Below are 20,952 nucleotides of genomic sequence, written 5' to 3'. Positions count from 1 at the left end.
TTGTTCAACAATAAATGTGTACCATATTCTTCTTCATGGAAAAATAAGGCAGACCCTGAAAATAAGACCAAGGGCATCTTTGGTAGCAAAAATTAATATAAGACACTGTCTTATTTTCGGGGAACCAGGGTAACTTGGAAACAATACTTTCTGAATAATGTTAATGAGACCCTATTAGAGTTGAGTGTGTCTTAAACCAATTGCTTTGGAATCAGTAATAAAACAAAACACATTAGACACCGAGAGAAAACCCAGACAGAGGGGGAGATACAGAGGAATATCACAAGGAGAAGTAGTTGCAAAGCCACAGGGACACTCTCTCTCAGGTCTTCTAGGTCTTGGCCCTCCGTGCAGACGAGCTTGTAGCTCTTGTCAATGTGTTTCGTGTCTGAGCCTTGGCCTATCTTCTTCCTGCTTTGCTTCTAAAGAGCAGACAGCCATATTTGCATCTCCAACGGCTGCTCCCAAACGTTTAAGACCCCAGGTGCTACTCACTTCCCTGGATGCACATCACGACTTTGTGAATCACGACCGTTGTGCCAAATTGACACAACTGAGCTGTCCCACGAGAGAGGGTCCTAGTCTTCAAACTCAGAAGACCAAGTGTCTTCAGTGAATCTATGGGCCGGCATTTGGGTGTACTATGTTCTCCCCTACATGCACACTTGGACCAACCCAGACACCAATTTGCTTAACCACCCATATGTGCATCTCTATGTTGGTTGTGCCAAACTCACTACCTGCACATTTGAGAGCACATTCATATGATGTTCCTGAGGAGGCAAAACAAGGCGACCATGAGAGACACCCGGAGCCTGGTGGCCTCTGGCAAAGTTAAAGAACGCCGAGACAGAGACCTCGGGGAATGCTGGGGATAACGAAACTGCTCTAACATTTTCACAGAGTTTTTGGGAAAAGTCACTGACCTGTACATTTAAGATCTCTGCATTTGACTGCATAGCTGAAAAAGAATACTTCGATTTCAAACATGTTTTAGAAGATCACATTAGAAGCCATTAGATCTCATTCAACCAGGAAAATTAAAGCATGAATACACCAAAAGTTGGAGAGAGGTTGGAAATCAAGAGGGTCTCCCATGTATTTCTGGTAGGCATGTAAGACAGGGGAATCGCTTTGGAAATACATTGTGTGATATTTCTTTAAGACTAAAACTCAGCATACTCTAACCCAGGGGTTCTCAACCTTCCTAAGGCCGCGGCCCTTGAATACAGTTCCTCATGTTGTGGTGACCTCCAACCATCAAACTATTTCCGTTGCTACTTCATCACTGTAGCTTTGCTACTGTTATGAATCGGGCGACCCCTGTGAAAGGGTCATCTGACCCCCAAAGGGGTCGCGACCCACAGGTTGAAAACCGCTGCCTTAACCCGACCATTCTATTCAGAGCTGTACACCTCAGACTCTCGTGTGCATCTCCTGCCGAAGTCAGGCAGGGGAATGTGTGCCACAGCACTGCTCAAAGGAGCAGATACCTGGACACAGGGCTCTTTTTAGAAATAAAACAAGTATAAAAACTACAAATAAAAAAAAATTGTTTAAACTGCAAATATTACTTCCAAAAACTAAGATGTCCTTATGATTTAAAGGCTGCCCTGCTTTAGGATACATTTCTGTTCACTGTACAGTATTTGTGTACTGAATTACACATGGAATTAAGGTACACACCAAAGGCGTGATGATGATTTTGTGATTTACAAAAGGCAGAGTTTAATTTGTTCAGGGAAGCGGCTTTTCATGGTAATTAAGAGGGGCGTGCACCTAAATGTTGGGCACCTAAGTTAGACTATCTCCAGCTCCAAACTACCCTGCAGCTACAGACTTGAAGGGGATAGATCTATGTGCGTGGAGCGATCTCTGGGATAGAGGAAGTTCAAAAAGCAAGATGCAAAACGCATTCCACAAATATGCACATGTAAACATTTTCTTTGCTCTCTCCTCGGTATCTGACACTGCTGCCCTCTGCCAAGGCTCCTGAAATCCTCGAATCTCTTGGCTTCTGAAATAAAATGCTTTCCTGGCTTTTCACAATACCCTGAGAGCTCAAAAATGACACATTCTAAAACAAAACATATGCTTATAAACAATCACGAGCCAGTGGGAAGGGTACTATCAGAGCAATGCATAGAAGGCACTGTGGTGGGTTTATGATCAACTCGGTGAGGGGAGGGAGAGGGAGGATTCTAGGGGCAGAAAACCAGCATCTGTAAGAGCACAAGTGCAACTCGGCATGGTTCACGTAAGGAACATACAGGATAATAATGGTGCGTACAAGCTTTGAAATAAACAATCTGCTCCTATGGCGTATCAGTTTCAATGAGGACAAAATAGCAGCCTCCACCTCATGGGCCTGCTGTGAAGACCAAACAGAACAGCGACAAAGCACTTAGCAGAGGGCCTCACGTATAGAGAAATACTTCAGTGAATGCTAGCTTATGTTCTTTCATGACAAAAACACTCAACGAACTAGGCATACAGGAAACTCCCTCAACCTGAGAAAGGGCAGTCACAGGAAATCCAAAGCAAACCTAATGCTGACAAGCTGAAAGCTCTTCCCCTGAGATCAGGAAGAAAACAAAGATGTCCATGGCCCCCACTTCTATTCAACATTGTACCAGAGGTTAAAGCCAGAGTAATTAGGCAAGACAAAGGAACAAAAGGCATCTGGATTAAAAAGGCATAAGGAAAACCATCTCTATTCATAGCCGATATGATCTTCTAGCTAGAAAATGCTACAGAATCCATTAAAAACTATTAGAACTAATAAATGCGTTCAGCAAGGTTGCAAGATACAAGATTAATGACAAAAACCAATTGTACTTGGCAAGGATGGGAAGAAATGGGAAGCCTCTTAATTGCTGGGAGGAATGCAAAGTGGGGTAGCCTCTTTAAAAAATGTTTCAGCAGTTCCTTAAAATGTTAAGCATGTAGTTAGCAGAGGATACAGCAACTCTACTGCTCACATGTATACACCCATGAAAAATGAAAACATGTCCACACAAGAAATGTCTGCATGAATGTTCAGAACCATAAGTCATCATAGCAGACAAAGACAAACCAACCCAAGTGTCCGTCGGCTGACCAATGGATGAACAAAGTGAAAGATATCCAGGAACTGGAACATTATCCATAAATAGGAATGAATACCAATGTGGAGTGAAACATGGATGATCCTTGAATAGGATCATGTTAATGTTAAATGTTTAAAAGATCACGTACTAAATGATTCCATTTATTATATAAATATAGAGAATAGGTGTGGCAGTTACATAATCTCCTGTGGACTTGCAAAGGGGTGGAGTCTAGTCTGTCAATCGGGGCCGCAGCTTGGTGACCTCATTTGGAGGCGTTATGGAGAAAAAATAGCTCATAGGAGGCCAGACCCACTCTCTCTGCTTTGTGTTCCTGTTGACAAACCACCTGGAGACACACTGATGGAACCAGAGCCCTGGAGATGGAGGAGCCAGATGGAGACCCACGCCAGTGCTGAAATACTTACCACCACTGGATCCATAAGACTTTCTACCCACTGGCCTGTGATCTCCCAGCATGGGGCGTCATTGTATGTGTTGCGTGAGTCTGAGGAGGAATTTATAGATTGGCCCTGGGCACGTAGGCTAATATCAGACTTATGGACTTGATCTGGACTGGGATGTTGTTTAATATACAATTACTCTTTTATATAAAACTCTCTCTTACACACATCTGAGTGCCTCTGGATTGGTTTCTCTAGTCAACCCAGACTAACATTATGGGTATGGCCTCCAATGAGCTATTTACCTCCACAGTGCCTCCAAATGAGGCCACAGCCACAACAGGCAAATCCGTAGAGAAGAACGTAGATTAAGATTGTACAGGGATTCAGCAGAGCGAAGAAAGGATAAAGACTGTTACTGAGTACCAGTGCCTTTGGACAGTGACAAAAATGTGCTGGATTCCATGAATTCATAAGAACCGCTGAATTAAAATTAAACCCATTGAATTGTGTTCTTTAAATGAAGGGATGTATCGTATATGAATTTATATCAATAAAGCTGGTTTTTTTAAACTGTTAGCTCATGATACCTATGATATGACAATCAACTACCACCCACTGCATGGAGTCGATTCCGTTCCCATAGCAACCCTACAGGACAGAGTAGAACTGGTCCTGAGAGTTTCTGAAACAGTCCATCTTTTACAGGAATCGAGCCCCTTTCTGCCCTGGAGTGGTAGCTGGGTTCAAATTGCTGACCTTGCAGTTAGCAACCCCACAAGTAAACCCCTAGCAGATACTGCTCTAGAAAGGAATTTTGTGAAACATCTGTCTGGCAATGTAGAGATACTGGAGGATTGTGAGCAAGAGACAGACATGATGGCATTTACCCTTTAAGGAAAAAAGATTCGGGCGACAGTGAGAAAAGCGTAGAGAATAGCTGGCCTCAAGACAGAGACACCAGACAAAAGATTTACCAAAAAGAAGAAGGGGAAAAAAAGATCAAGGGGATGTTAGCCAAGATAGTCAAGAAAAGGGAAAGGGCTCCGTGATCCGATTTCTAGAGTTCAATGCTAGCTGCCAAAGCTTTCTACGGGGGCAAACTGTTCCATGGACGCCAACCATTCACACCCCGCAGAAGTGGGCCTCACCCTGCCTGCTGCTGCGACACTCTCAGACAGTCCCGCATATGCGGTGACCCCCAACCATCACATTATTTTCGTTGCTACTTCATCACTGTAATTGTGCTACTGAGATGAATCATCATGTCAATGTCTGATATGCAGGATGGATTTAACTGTTACAAATTGAACATAATGAAAGCATAGTGATGAATCACAAAAACAGTATGTCATTATTTACTGGGAAATATTTCTTTCTTCTTTTTTTTGAAATATTTATTTCTAATGACAAATAAATGAAATGTTGTCTTGAAGCATGGTATAGCATATGTACCCTTCACGCCGGGTACTCGTATGGGGGCGTATCTGCATGTGGGCGGCCCGTCTGGAAAAGGATAGAGGAGCGGTGTCTCAGTTCCTTAGACCATCAGAAATAAGTGTTTTCCGATGGTCTTTGGCAACCCCTGTGAAAGGGTCCTTCGACCCCCTTTGGGGGTCGCGACCCACAGGTTGAGAACCACTGCCCTAAAGGGTATGTCCACCAAGCAGAAGGAACAACAGAGAGCAAGCAAATCAAAGAAAACACAGAGGTAGGGAACCCTGAAAAATGGGTCTATTAAGATACTAATCACTTGTTGGAATCTCTGAACATTTGCCTTCTGTAATACCAGGTTAAAATACCAATATCTTCCTTAGGTGTGCATCAAGGGAATAGAAGTGTGACTCCATGCTTGAATATGAAAAATATCAAAATTCACTCAAAACTATCATATGCTAGAGACAACTTAATTTCTTCCAATTATATATCCTACACAACTAAACACAAGCAGTATACAGAAGTAGCTTTATAATAAATAACATTTGCTTCCAATTAAAACCCTCAGAGGGGAAGGCATTCAGCCATCTCTTGACTTGTTTTGTCAGAAAGAATTCTAATGATAAAATATACTTAAAAGGAAAAATGTATTAATAAATTAGCTCACCTTAGACAAACCCACAATGAAATGTCTTTGGCATAAGATCCACTTTAAGCAGACATCTGAAATGGAAAAAAAGAAAAACACATGATTGGTATGAATACATCTGTATCGTGAACTTAACTCTTTTAATAGAAACGTCATAACTTGATAGCCTAATCCCCTAAATGTTTATCTTCATGTTGCTATTTGGAAACTTTGAGAATGTCAAGAATTTCTGATGGGTTCTCAAAACATACACTATAGGGGATTCTGGAAAGAAGTGGGTCTTAACTCCCACCCCTCCTTGTAAATAAACCAAAAAACATGAGAAAAAATTTATTCTGCAGCGAGAGACTTATAATTGGTGGGCAGAAACAAAAGGACAAATTTTGTATGAAATTTATATGAAATGGGGGGAGCGGGGAGGGAGGGGGAAAAATGAGGAGCTGATGCCAGGGGCTTAAGCGGAGAGCAAATGTTTTGAGAATAATGAGGGCAATGAATGTATAAATGTGCTTTACACAATTGATATATGTATGGATTGTGATAAGAGTTGTATGAGCCCCTAATAAAATGATTAAAAAAATAAATTTATATGAAATATGTACAACACTTACATGAAATATTAAAACAGGCACTTATATGAAATATACACAACAGGCAAATGAAGAGAGGCCAAAGTGAATTAGCCATTCCAGGGCAGCTGAGGTAAGGGGAAAGGGGAGACTCTTGTTTGAGGGGCACTGAATTTCTATTAAAATGTGATGAAAATATTTGGAAATTGATAGCCGTGATGGATGGACAACATAGTAAAAGTAATGAATGTTACTGAATTGTACACAAACAAAAACATTAGAACAGCCGATGTTTTGTTATATACATATATTGCCACAATTAAAGAGGGAAAAAAAAGCTATGCATACACTTCCATGGGGGCCATAGAAGTTCAACTGTACGTCTATTTCCCTAAAATGAATTAAAAAAATTATCTGACAAAACGAATACATGAATGCCCTAAATGAATGCATGACCCCAAACAAAACAAGCCAACCAGCCGACAGCGAACAGATAAGCTGTGGAAGGTCCTGACAGTAGAGCCTTCCTCAGAAGTAGAACTCACCGCAGCAACACAACATGGACGAATGCCAAACTCTCACAGCAAGAGAAAAAAAGCCCAGACACAAAAAACACAGACTTTATGATTTTAGTTATAGACAAGGGAGTTTCCAGAAGCTTGTGGAAAACTGAAATAGAAAGATAACAATTTTTTCACAAACGCATTCAAATCCCCTCTCATAGACGTGCTTCTAGAACAAGCAACAGGGCAGCGACAGGTCTGGTGGGGAGCGGAGCGTGCACACGCTTGTCAAAGCCCATTAAACCACACTTAAAATAGGTGCGTTTTTAGTGCGCATACATTATACTTTACTAAAGTAGATTTTTAAAGTAAAATAAAAGAGTGTGCCGACAGGAAAATGTTCACATAACACACAATTTTAATTATGTAAAATATATACATTTGCATATGAAAAGACTAGAAATGCACCAGGTACTTTCATTTGCATACAGATTATAGGTAATTTTAGTTTTTCTGTGTTCTGTGCTTTCAAAATGCTCCAAATAAGTATCTATTCTTTAATGTTTTATTTAATGATAAGTTATTGAAGACCGGAGCTTAACACTTAGAATCCAGGTGACGTTTTACTCATTTAACCAGTCAAAATTTTTTTCATGCCTCCACGCGCAAACAGCCTTGTAAGTGGGAGAGGGAAGTGGAGAGGTTGATGTATTTCTCCAAGTCCAGATTGGCATCAATTTTGAGCACCGCTGCCACTAGGGAATATGTCGGCACCAACCATCACCTGCAAGTCACATCTGTTTGTTTATCATATTTACACTGGCAAAAGACAGGTAGTTTGTGACTATTTATAACAACTGCGCTCATTAATCTTTTACCAAGTCTTCCTGCAAAGAAGCTTACGATTTCCACAACGTTTAATGCTGAGCATGCACTGATGTCTTGTGAATTTACTGCAACTTGTGAATGTGTGTAAGATTAGAATTGATAACAATTCCTTTAAAACTGTTCATGAGTTTTGAATGCTTATTTACGAAATGGAAGGATTAAGAGCGTTTATTTTGCTCAAAAACGGCTAATGCTTTTGAAACTAATAAATTGTAAGAAACGTCAATGAGACCCAGGAAGAGATCAATGGGGCAGGGCATTAAAGAAACACAAGAGCAAGACACGCTGGAAGAATTATATAAAAATATCAGACGCACACACCCAATTCAAAACCAATCCCATCACTGACAAGTGGATCTCAAATTGCAGCAACCCTATGGAGAGCAGAACTATCCCGTAGGGTTTCCAAGCCTGCCACATCTTTCTCCCCTGGAGCAGCTGGTGTAGTCAAACCCTGGACCTTTTGGTAAGCAGCCAAGAACTTAACCACAGCACCCCCAGGAGTCCTTCATGCACATGACTACCACCCTGCCATCAACACAGTAGGGCAGAACACCAGAACCATGTGCGGCAGCAAGGAGCCCCGCAATTCAAGACACTGTGGGCGGGAGTTAAACATCAAACATACGCACGGACTTCTCATGATAGAAAACTCTCAGATACTTACTCTGTTATGAAGTGTGTATATGCAGAAGAAAAAAAGAGCGAGAACTAGGAAAAACACATTGGAGGGTCCAATGTAGGAGTGATGTTAAACCAGAGGGCACTCAGATTAGATCACTATGTTTACTTACAACTATATAACATGTTGCTCTTTCAAGTGCCACTTTAGGACTCATTGTATGCTGTATACAAAAAAGTGTAACTGTTCATAGTTTCCACTATAATACAAATAAATGTACATCATTTATTCCAATAACCACTACGAAGTGTGGGAGCAATGTGTGTTCACAAGAAGACAGCTAGTGGACAGGAGTAAATATATTGTCTACACACTTCCATCCAGGAGTGTGTAAGGCTCTCAGAAGTGGAAGATAGAATCGGAAACTCAAAATGTTCAAGGCTTCCTGAGTTTCACTGACGTTTCTTACAATTTATTAGAGTTTCAAAAGCATTAGCTGTTTTTGAGCAAAATAAACGCTTTTAATCCTTCCATTTTGTAAATAAACATTCAAAACTCATGAACAGTTTTAAAGGAATTGTTATCAATTCTAATCTTACACACATTCAAAAGTTGTAGTAAATTCACATATTCAGAGTTCTCACTGAATATTAGTTGTCGCTCAGAAAAAAATATAATCTTAGCCAGGTAGGTGGCAAAACACCACCATCATGCTTGCCTTTGTTTCTAAATTAAAAGGTCACTATGAGTCAGAATCAATTTGGTGACAATAGGTTTAGGTTGTTTTTTGTTTTGTTTTTTCCGAGGGGGGTTACCAAAAAAGTTTGCCATCCCTGAACTTTTAAATTAATAAATGGAGGAAACCGGACTTATGAGTGGCTCTAAAACGTCTGGGGATGTTAAAGTGTGCTGTGCACTCTTAGTTTATTAGCACCAAAAGGGACGTCTGAGGCCATTTCCAGGCCCATTATGTCAAGGCAGTGCTACAGTCTTGGCTCACTTTTCCTCTGGTGGGAAGAAAAGGGGGCCTGTAGAGCAGGAGTCCAGAGTTGGGCCAACGACTGACATGTTTGGCTGCTAGTGGAAAGGCTGTGGGTTCAAGTCCATCCTGGGGACCTGGTGACCTACTCCGTAACAGCAGCCACTGAAATTGCAAAGTCTCAGAGTTCTACTCCCTCTGAGCCCCGGGGTCACCACCAGGCAACTGGTTTTTACAATAAGTGGGAGTGCACATGTTAAAGCAGTAACACTGGGGTGTTGCGTACATTTCCCTGGAAATCCTTTTATTTATTCTACAGTCTCAGAAGCCGGGGGAGCAGCTCTTCCCTGTCCCATGGGGTCACGATGAGTGGTAATTGACTCAATGACAGTGAGTTTGTTTGCTTGTGTTTAGGTCGATTTATTCGGAGTAATAAGAAACAGAGATAAGATAAGCAGTAGTAACTGAAATTGTAGTGAAAATTGAGCCGTCAAAAAATGTATTGCTTCAAAGAGATCTTGGAAGCAAATGATCTGTTCAAGATCATTCAAAGCTTGCCCTGGTCTTTGATGTTACTTCGAACCCTCCCTTTCCCCAACACACACATCCCACTAAGATAATCATTTTCACTATATAGCAGGAAGGATAGGGATAAAAACACTTCTGTAGCAAAATCATATAGGTTGATATCCAGAAAAATGCCGTTGTTCGTCTAGCACCGAGCGAGGGCTTTGAACCCATACAGCAGATGGAACGGCCATGAGAGGATGCTTTCTCTGCTGTCCAGATGACGTCACTGTATTTCAGAGGCGTGAAATACATCAATTCTGGCAGTAAAATTGGATTTTACATGACAACACACGTTTGATCGATCTCAGGAGTTCTCTAAAAGGAGTGAACACCATAGATGTGCTTCCTAAGTTATACGATGTAAGATGGCACATCCTTACATGGCTGTTGATTTGCTCGGTGGAGAAGGTTCTGAATGGGACTGTGCAAGCACACACAAACACACGCTCCAAGGGGTCCTCACACTTGCGCCAGGAAGTCTAGAAACAAAAGCTGCCACTCAGATAGAAGAGGACAGCCATTGGAATATGACAGGCCAGGCATTTACCTGCAATTTCTGAACAACTGAATTGGTGGGTCTCCATAGTCATTAGGCAAAATTCCTTTCATGATGTCAGCCAAAAAAGCCTCATGGGCAACAGTGTCAATGCCACTTAAAAAGAAAAAAATAACTACTGTCCTCAACCTGTCTGAATCTGTCTTTGCTCAGTGCATTGAGGGAGGTTTGCCTTGCACCCCTGACCTATCAGCGTTTAGTACAGACCTGTTCTGTTGTTAGATGCCATCAAGTCAGCTCCAATTCACAGCCACCCTTTGTCCAACAGAGCAACACTGCCAGGGCTTGCGACCTCCTCACAATCATCCCGATGGAGCCCTCTGTTGCATTCACTGTGCAAACCCACCTTGTCAAGGGTCTTCCTCTTTTATGATAACCCTCTGGGTGAACAAGCATGATGTCCTTTTCCACCGACTGGTCTCTCTAATACACGCCTGGACTTTTAACGAAATGCCTATTCTCCTTTCTTTCTCTCGGTTCAAATAATTTAGATAGGGTTGGTTGACAAAAGTAAGTATGTCTAAAATCACTTAAATCGACTTGAAGCTTTGGGTGCAAACAGGTAGGGGTGACAGCCAGAGTATTTACCACTTAGTCGAAGGCACCAATCAAGATGGCCGCATCTCTGAGGCAGAGTTTAGGTACACGTCCAAGCTTCCTGTGGTGTCAAGTTACCTGCTGTCATTGCTGGCTTACAGTAGGGGGGTGGGTTGGACTCTCAGCAGTATTTCTCAGTACTTCAGTATTCCAGAAGTATTTGTTTACTAGTATTTTCATGAGGATTTGGGGGAACCAGCAAACTACTGTTGTTGTCATGCCTTCAAATGAGTTGCAACTCTTAAGTCTGAGACATAATCCATCTGCCTCCATCCAGTTTCTTAGACTGAAATGTCTACAGGAACAGTTCTCCTGCCGGAGACTGCTTTCCCGGAGACTCGTTTCAAGAGTCCACGGTGGGTTCAAACCACCAGCCTTTCAGTCAGCAGTCGAGCTTCAACCACTGTGCAACAGAACCCCTTCACTAAACATTAGCTCTGCTAAAAGGTTGTTCAGCCACTGCGCTCAGAACATGTACAGTTCCCTGAGGCTAAGAGTCCAGAGTGATAAACCCAGTCGGAGTGCAAGTGTGTGTAAGGTTTAGGTACCGAGGGGAAGAGTCAGCAGTCTTTTTAGAAAGACCAGGTAAGACTTGTAGGATGAAGTCGAGTTTGCGGCGGAGAATGCAAGCAAGCAGAGGGAAAGTCGAATTTGCAAAGGTATAGGGACCTGATAGAATGAAGGATTAGCAAACTCTTCAATGTGATATTTTTGGGGAGCATGTGATTCAAGACTTTTAAAGTTTTTACTCCTAAGCACAGTTCTTATTAAACCCCAGTCTCCCTAACAGTATCACCAACAGAGGTCACTAACTGCAGTCAGTGCACTGGATAGGAAGACTGGGTGTGCAATGGAAGAACACAAGTGGTGCATTTAAATAGAGAAGATAAACCAAGAGGGAGAAGAGTCAGTTAATTATGAATGGCATGTCCAATTACAGATTTTGCTAGGGGCCTCAGATACTTCTAATTAGTTTTACTTAGTTTATTAATTTTAAATAGAACACCAGCAGAGAATTTTCTAATCAGAGGAATTTCCCGAGTAAGGAAAATCAGATTTTAAGTTGCCATCTTTGTGATTTAATAATTAATGCTCAATAATGCATGATAATTATTTTGAAAGCCATCAATAAAATAGACATCACATTAAAAGTTACTAAAAGCATTACTAAAGTGGTGATAGAATGTTGTTTTTTTTAAATTGCATACGGGAACAGATGTGTAGCTGAGAGAAAAAACGAGTATACAGTGTCAATAACAAGAATTGTGAACTTACAAATTATTATAAAACTTATTAAAACGATTTCAACTTTCCAGTAGAAAAAAAAAATCATCTTTCAGTCATGATGTACAGGATTTTAGAAGCTATAGGATTAAAGTGTTAAATAAAGATTAAAGGGAAAATGGAGGGGGGGGTTTAAAGAGATGCTTAATTATCTAATTTCAACACTGTTCCAATAATCTAACATCAGTCTTAAACAATGCTGTGCTATGGCACATACTATGCTAATGAAAAATGCTAGAAGGGGAAAAGATTTTAAACGAATGTCATGTATTTATTAGAACATACCAAATTTCAAATTTAAATTTAAAAGACCATGTCAATTTTGGGTAGTTATTGTTAGAAAATTAAAAATTTAAATTTAAAACAGAAAAGCAAATAAAAGCTTTTAAACCCCAACAAATCTTAGTCTGAAACAATAACAGGTATTAATTTAATTATTAATATTGCCATATAACCTTACATTGAAAAGGGTATTTAACAAATAGGCAATAGTAATGGTAGCTACTACTATTTATTGAGCTATTGATGTTATACTCATAGGACACAAAGTGCTTTACATAGATTGTTTTCAAGACAAATAGTATCATCCTTGACTGATGAATTTGATGCTGGAAATAACCTTGGCAAGACCAATTTCTATGTGGCAAAGATTCAAACCCACAGTCGACTGATGCACCGTCCCCTGTACTGGCCACTACACCCCACTGCCTGACCAGATGGTCTCGAAGGAATTAAAATAAGCCAACTTGGCCCGGAGGGTTTCAGCTAAAAGATGAATATGTAGCTCCAATCACAAGAATTTTCAACTCATAAACTAATAGGATAATCATTTTAGCTTCTTAGCTTTCCAGTAGAAAAATCATCTTTCAATCATGATGTAGGGAATTTCAGAGAGGAAAACAGCATAATTTAGCAATTATATTTCTGATCCTGATTTGGAAGATGAAGCATGTTGCCAGTTAACTTACAAGCTATCAAATAGTCCAACTTCATTGACTTAAATAATAAACCCAAACCGAATCCACTGAATCAGTTCTAGTTCAGAGCAGCGCCATACAACAGAGTAGAACTGTCCCATAGGGTTTGCACACCGCAGATCTCTGCAGAAGCAGACTGCCACATCAGTTTCCTGCAGAGTGGAAGAGTGGGTTTAAACTGCCAACCTTCTGGTTGGTAGTCAGCACTTACATGTGCCAAAATCATTTCTTTAAAGTTACTAAATACATGCAAAAGTAGTAGAGTGCTGAAGAGAAATTAAAGAACATTAGTAATTTTTATGCCTGTAAAATATGCTATTAAAAAGGACATTAAGGGGGACATGGGCATTCAAGGCAGGGAACCCTATTTAAAATCTATAATCATTACAAGGAAAAGAAAAAAATTATTATGAGATCCAGTCAGAGTAGACATAAGTTAAAATACATAGGATGAGAAAAGGTATTGAAAAATAACTTTGCTCTACCATTTGTGAACATCTATTACAAACTCAACAGAAAAGAAAATTTACTGTTGGCTTAAAGAGTCAGGTACCTTGAATACCTCTCTTCCAAATAGTTGAGCACCTGAATAAATGACATGTAAAACGTTACTTGGGTGGGGAATCAAGGGCAGCACACCTAACAAAGGCACACAACAAAGGTTTGAAGAACAAGTGGCTAAATTAAGATGCAACGTGAAAACAAGGGAGAAAGAGAAATCGAAAAGGAGGAAAGTGACCTTATCTCTAGTCCTTCTCAGGTAAATAAATAGTTCTTCACTCTTGAAAACAAAGTCCTTCAGAGTACAGAATATCTTTTTAGGGAGAAACCTCCCACTCATTTTGTGTCCCAATCCCAAGGTTTCACCTGTGAAACCCTACCGGCCCTTACGGGCTCCTGCTGGATCTGTTTCAATTGCTCTCCATCTCAAGGCCCAACCTTTCGGCCTCCACTGGTTTTACTCTTTGAAACCTGATACTGGATCAGCCAATGACAAAACTGGAGCGTTGTCATGGTGCACAGAAATCCGGCACAAGGTACTTCATGGTGCCAACCCCATCTTACAGACACGGCCATCCTTCACAAAGACAGGGCCATTTGTAAAGGGCTGTTTTATTTTATTTATTTTTTTATTTTAAATCCTTTTATTGGGGGCTCGTACAACGCTTATCACAATCCATACATCCACCCATTGTGTCAAGCACATTTGTACATTAGTTGCCATCATCATGCTCAAAACATTTGCTTTCTACTTGAAAAGGGCTGTTTTAAAGGCTTTGTTTTAAGCGTGTTCTCCTACTTTTTTCAGAAATTGAGACTTTAACAAAAACGGTATTATTTACAATTCTTTTTTGCCTTGCTTGTGAATACTTCGGATACTTTCTTCCACGGCAACCACTCAGTCACCTGCTGATTGAAACACCACCTTCCAGCGCCTCGCCTGTATTTTACCTACCCTACCGTAGTAAAGCTCACGGAACTTCTTCCGGAACACTCTTCCTGGCACCACAGAATTTTTCAGATTGGGCAAGTTGGATCAAGAGTGATTGCCTCTCCCCCATTACACTAAACAACTAGGCTATCATTTGGCCCAAGGGTTTAGAAAGAAAGACTGTGGATCTGTCTTATTTCCCCAAACCGTCAGCTTCTAAGAACTGCATATCCATGACAATGAAGCGTAATGTGCAGTTCTTATTTCCCTTGTGAAAAGGTCAGATGCAGAACAATTTTATGAAGCATTTCATTTCTTGAGCAAGCTATTGAGAGATGTTCTGCCTTTTTTGGACAGATTACGTACAGTGTTAAGTCGTAGCAAAGGCTGAATGAAATGATCCAGAGAAATCCTTGCTGAGGAATATTGCCATTTCAAGCTTTATTTACAAGGCTACAAACCATGTTTAATTAGGGTTATAGAATGCGGGGCTTAATTATAGTTTACTTGTTACAACTGAATGCTACAGGCAAATAACAAGAGAGTCCTGGTGGCCCAGTGGTTTAAAATGCGCTCAGCTGCTAACAGAAAGGTTGGAAGTTCAAGCCCACCAGCCACCTGCAGGCAAAAGATGTGACTCAGTCTGCTTTCATAAGGATTTGCAACTTCAGAAACCCCATGGAGCTTTCTGACAAACGGGTTCCCCGTGAGTTGGAACTGATATGATGCAATGGGCTTTGGTTTGGTTTTGGTTTATGGAACTAAAAGTTTCAGCAGAACGTGAGTCTACTCTTTCCTGAGTTCATGGAAGAATAAATCATCTAGAAATAGGTACCTGTATACATCCGAAGCTGAATGCAAGTTAAACACCCTCATAATTAGAATGAGAATCCTCATAATTAAACACCTCATCCTCTAGGAAGAACAGCATATGCTGAGGAAGCCATGATTGAATGGGACATACTAGGTTGAAGTTCCCCATCTCCAACTTAGAGCCAGGACTTCCTATAAATATTCTTGAAGTGTATGCCCAAGGTGGAAACCATTCACTGCCAGTCTAGAGACTCAGAAAACTTTACCTAACTTACTATGAAGGAAGAGCCCTGGTAGCATAGTGGGCTACGTACTGGGCTGTGACGACAAGGTTCAAATTCACCCGTTCTGAGGGAGAAAGTTGTGACCCTGTCCTATAGAGTCTCAAAAACCACTCAACAGCAGTGAGTTTGAGTTTGACCTATGGCCACTGAGTCAAGTCCTAGTCATGATGACCCCGTGTGCCTTCCAAGCAGGGCTGAGCTCCACAGGGTTCCCAATGGCAGCATTCTCAGGAAGGTCTTTCTCCTGAGAAACCTCGGGATGAACCCAAATCTCCCATCTTCCAGTGAGCAGCCGAGCACACCAAGCCCCCAGGGACTCCTGGCCGACTCTATACCAGAGAGGTCGGGACCCTGCAGAGGGTTGGTGAGGTCTGGACCTCACTGGACCAAGGAGATTTCAAGAAAGCCAAGCTCTCCTAAAAGCCAATTGTTGATTTACACTTACCTAAAAGATACCCAAACTAAAGCCGGTTTCGTTACACAGGCTTGCTGTAGCTCCTCATGCACAAGTCTGTGAACTCGTCTTATCCAAATGATAGTTTGCCATCATATTCTTTCTAGCAACACAAAACCCTCAACTTTTCTTCTCAACAATTGCTAAGCAAATATCTTGGTTCCTTTCCTGGGAAAGGCAGAAACTCAGCTCTGTTGGGTTCTTCGGTTTGGGTGTTCAGCTGACTGGCCTCCTTTACTCCATGACACACTGCACGAAGTATGTCTTTTCAAGAACAAAGTCTCCCTTGCTCCGCAGTCTCCACACAAACCAATCAGAACGGTCCTGGAAGCTGGCTGGTGCTGGCAACAGTATCAGCACGGTCTGCCCCAGCAACCAGTAACCCAAGCTGGGAGGACACCTCAGAGGCTTGACTGATGGTTGGGACGATGCCACTGTTGTACCCCAAACTCTATCAGGCAGTGAGAACCACGTCAGCAAAATCACCAACCCTCTGAGCAGGATGGTACTGAAAAGTAAGAGGCTAAGAGGCTGGGAAACAAGACATATTGATTTTTAAGACAAAATCCTTTCGGATTCCTTTTACTGTTGATCATGCTTTAACCGAACTATCAATGAGGTAAGAGAAAAACAATTATTAAGGAACAACCATTTGCTTCTTCCACACCTTACCCCCTCACTGCCATAGATAGTCGATGCTGATGCCAACTGACAGCAGGGTAGAACAGCCCAGGTGAGTTTCTGAGACTGTCACATCTTTCTCCTGCGGAGAAGCAGGTGGTGTCAAACAGCCTAATGTGCAACGACCACTGTGCCACCAGGCCCTCCTTTCTCCCGGCCCCAAGCCTTCCCCAACTGTCCCCACGGAAGATGGTCAGATTTGTAGCTGGAAACCCAGGTATACCACTTTCAACAACACAAGACTGCTTACCTTTGCCTCTGTCGTGTGTGAGGGACTTATCCTATAAGTGAGTTTGTAATGGAAGAGAGTTTCCAAATAAAATGTTATTTAGACAACACAAATTAATTATATGGTTTTGTTTTACTGGGTCTGACTTAACTCCCCAGAGCATAGTTCAAGCCCTTTTTTCTCCTCCCACACTCACAGAGACTGTTAGAGAACTTCTAATGTTCCAAACAGGCAGCAAAATGCTACTGTGGGTCTTAAATCGGGAATTTACACAGGGAAAACGGTTTTTGGAAAATTAGTAACATGACAGGCTATCTGGGCCTGCAGCTGGAAGCGAATGAAAGCAACCTGAGATGGGAGCTGGCTGAGCTAGAATAAGGCTGTAGCCCCAGGAATACAAAGGAAGACCTAAACCTGCCATGATAAACCACCTTCACCTTTTCTGTCCCAAATTCAGCTGATCCTGGCAATAAGGTGAATGCTCGTAATTATTTTCCAAATTTGCCTGACGGAAGAAAGGGGGTCCTAAGGGTTTATTTATGAGATCCTAAACTCTTCTTTTTCTCACCCAGGTTACAGAGTGCCTGAAATCCAACTGCCAGGAAACCATCCCTTTTTATCCCAACAGGCTGCTCTCCCAGCATTTTCTCCCTAAAGTCCCTAGAAGGCGCCATTTCAGAAGTGCTCAGTGAGCCATTATTGCCGCTTTGATGTCAATTGGCTTGCATGCCTGCCTTCTCTATGGATTGCCACCTCTACCCCTGCCTCGGGGGGGGGAAGGAAAATGGAGGGGGACAGGGCACAAAGGAGGGTCCCAAAAACCTAATTATATCTGACCTGGAAATGAAAGTAAAAGAGATTAAATGCTTTGCCAAAATTCGTTATGAAATCAGAATCAGAGCCAAGAATTTTAAAACGCCTAATCCAGAGTGAGCTTAAGATAACCTTCATATTTTCGCTGCCCTTGGATACAATAGGCAAAATTAATTCCTTAAGAATTAAAACAAAATAAAATGAACCACAAAAGTCTCAAGCTAGATTCCAGCAATCCCTTTCTCATTTTCAACCCCCACCCCATCCCCTTTTTCACTCTAGTAGGGAAGGAGCCATTAACAGATGGAACTAATTAATAAAATAATGAAGATAAGAACCCAAATTTCCTTCAGGGACTCCCTCAAGTTTTGACTCTATGCCTTATAATGAGGCCCTTAATATAGGAAATGAAACAATCCTTTCTGACCTGGTATGGTGAAATTTGAAAATCCTGACCTGGTATGGTGAAATTTGAACATGAAAATTCTTCCTTCACTATACAATTTTCTACCTCCTAAAACTCTAGCCCTACCTACTAGTAACAACAAATCCCAAGAGTTTCACATCTTCATATACTTCAGGGCCTTAGCTCATTCCTTTCTCTCTCTTGTTCATACTACATACACTGTTCTTTGTCTGGATGGATGCCTAAGGTCAAGTTCTCTCAAAAATATCACTTGCTACCCCTCCTCTTGAACCCTGAAACAAATGCCTTCTTGCCCCACAAAAGTTCGAGTTATGCTCCATCCTTTATGCACGCATTCATTGTCGAGCACCTCACAAGTGTGGTTGATCCCCAAAGTAGTGCATGTCTACCACACTGCAGGCACTACACAGATGATTCTTCCCGGCTGTGTTCTCCCTGGAGACTAGCACTCAATGCAGTCCACCAGAGATGCCTAGCTGCTACCCGTCTATTCTGATGGGCATCTAAGCATCCACAGCAGTCTGCCCATGACCTTGACAGTTATAAGCACGTTACGTGCTTATTAAAAAGGACTCCTCCCGAAGGGTAAACGTGCACGTCAGTTTTCCATACAGGAGTCAGTGGATCGATGTGGCCAAACAATGAACTTTTAATGAATATTCATAATGCTAATAACTTTACATAAAATGCTCCTGAATCCATTTGGAAAATGTTTCCAGAAGCCAGCTTCTGGATGATCACAAAGTGGAACTATAAAATCGGCTTGTATCATGATTTTAAATAGAGATTTCACGTTGCCCTTGTTTATTCTAGATATGGCAACTGAGAAAGGACACACCAAAATCCAATTAGCCACACTTCTCAGAACTGCCCAATGCCTTCCAATTTGGAATTCAGAATAGGTGTTGTATGGAATCCTGGTGCCAATTATGTGAAAGACCAAAAAAATGAAGCTTTGAAGAAAAGACCACTTGAGACTACAACCCGATCTGCAGCCTCAAACTGGAGTAGGGAAACCCAAATTCATTCAATCTCCCTCTTAAACAGTTTTTATAATGATGCTTATCAGGTGAAAGAGTCTTCCAGATAAATTCCATTAAAAACAGAAATGTGATTGATCTAAGGGGAGGAAAAGAAGCACGGGTTTGCTTTGGTTTTCATAATGACTTTGGTCAACTTGTCTGATCTTTTCTGTTCCTTAAAAGAGTCTAAAATGTAGTAGCTGTAAAGTTAATTGCTATTTTAAAATGTTTTCTAAGCCACTTGGTACACCTGAACTCCATTGCGCCCGCTTTAAAAGATACTTAGTATTAAACATTAAAATAGAAATCATCAATAAAAACAATTGTCTATTTGAATTAGGAGGATAATTCTCACCCCCAAAAATGACTTACAATATCACAGTAATGGATATGTAAGTGGATTCTTATCAAATGTAAAATGGGATTTCTCCTATTCACTTCAGAGAGGACAGGGAAAGTAGAAAATAAATGAGCTGTTCTAATTTAAAGATCACAGTGAAAGAAAACAAAATTTAAAACTGAAACTGAAATAAACTAAGAAAAGGGAATAAATAATCGCGTCTAAAGTTCTATAAGGTATTACGCAAGACTCTTCTACTAAAGCAGACACTGAAAGCAATGTTGTGCCATTTGGGGAAGAGAACTCCCTATGAGAGGGGTCCTTCGCTGTGGTATCTTCATCTACTGCTTTCGTTTCATAAAGACACGCTTATGGAGCCTTTTTAAGTTACTGGTCAACTTCTTCGGAAGCTTACAATGCTTTCAGCAACATAGGTTCAAAAATGCCTTCACTGGGCCCTACACGAGTCAAGAACCTTAAGCTAGAGCCACATAATTATTATTATTTTGAAACATCCCCACGCTTACTTGGTGTCTGTTTTTGCTCTCAAAGTGGCAGAGCTGAGCATCTGTCACAAAGACAGATTGCTTGGGTGCTGTCAGGTGTCTCACAGTAGCCCTGGGTACAGAAGAATGAGACCCTGCCCTCGTGCCCCGGCCTGTCTTCCCTGTGTTTGAGCCCCTGCTGCATCTTATGGAGGCTTGTCTTCTTTTTGGCTCCCTCTTTGTCCTTTACTAAATAGGACGTCCTTCTCCAAAGACTGGTCTTTCCAAAATACACGAGACAAAGTCTCGCTGTCCGTGGTTCTAGGTAGAATTCTGGTTCTACTTCTTCCAAGACAGACTTGTTTGTTCTTCTGGCCGTCCACGGAACATTCAGCATTCTTCCTTAACACCGCAATTCACATGCATTCAGTTCCTCTTCTGTCTCTTTTATTCTCCCATGGTCTCTTCTGTGTTCAGCTTTTGCATGCACATGTACGACTGAAAATAGTATGGCTTCAGCAGGTGTACCTTAGTCCTCAAAGACCATAAAGCTGGCAAAACCTACAACATTTACTACCTGGTCTCTTACAGAAAAACCTTGCCAAATACAGGGCTTGCTTTTAAAACAAACATCTTAAATAAAACTTCATTTTCTCCACAGTTCATCTACCTATGAGAGGAAGGTGAGGGAATACTTACAGAATTTCTTAGAGTGTCATAAATATTTAACATTTAAAACACCTAAAATTCATATATGTACAAAGCACAGCTAGAATTAATTTTGTAAGGTTTCTGAGGCTGTACATCTTCATGGGAGCAGGCCACCTCTGCGTTCTCCTTCGGGTCTG

At 41.3% G+C, this 20,952-nt stretch overlaps 1 protein-coding gene across 1 annotated transcript in view; it reads right to left on the bottom strand.

Annotated features, from left to right (window-relative positions):
* Positions 1–5,655, bottom strand: part of PEAK1 (pseudopodium enriched atypical kinase 1) — a 226,985-nt gene extending 221,330 nt beyond the window's left edge. Inside the window, exon 1 of the mRNA XM_004711979.3 lies at positions 5,598–5,655. The gene's annotated coding sequence lies outside the window, so the exon portion shown is untranslated. The remainder of the gene's footprint in view (positions 1–5,597) is intronic.
* Positions 5,656–20,952: the final 15,297 nt, after the last annotated feature.

This window comes from Echinops telfairi, unplaced genomic scaffold, assembly GCF_000313985.2.
Source record: "Echinops telfairi isolate 266 unplaced genomic scaffold, ASM31398v2 ScPeMD7_7475;HRSCAF=8513, whole genome shotgun sequence".
NCBI classification, from domain to species: domain Eukaryota; kingdom Metazoa; phylum Chordata; class Mammalia; order Afrosoricida; family Tenrecidae; genus Echinops; species Echinops telfairi.
The sequence above is the reverse complement of the archived record's forward strand: the minus strand, read 5'-3'. Positions and strand labels throughout refer to the sequence as shown.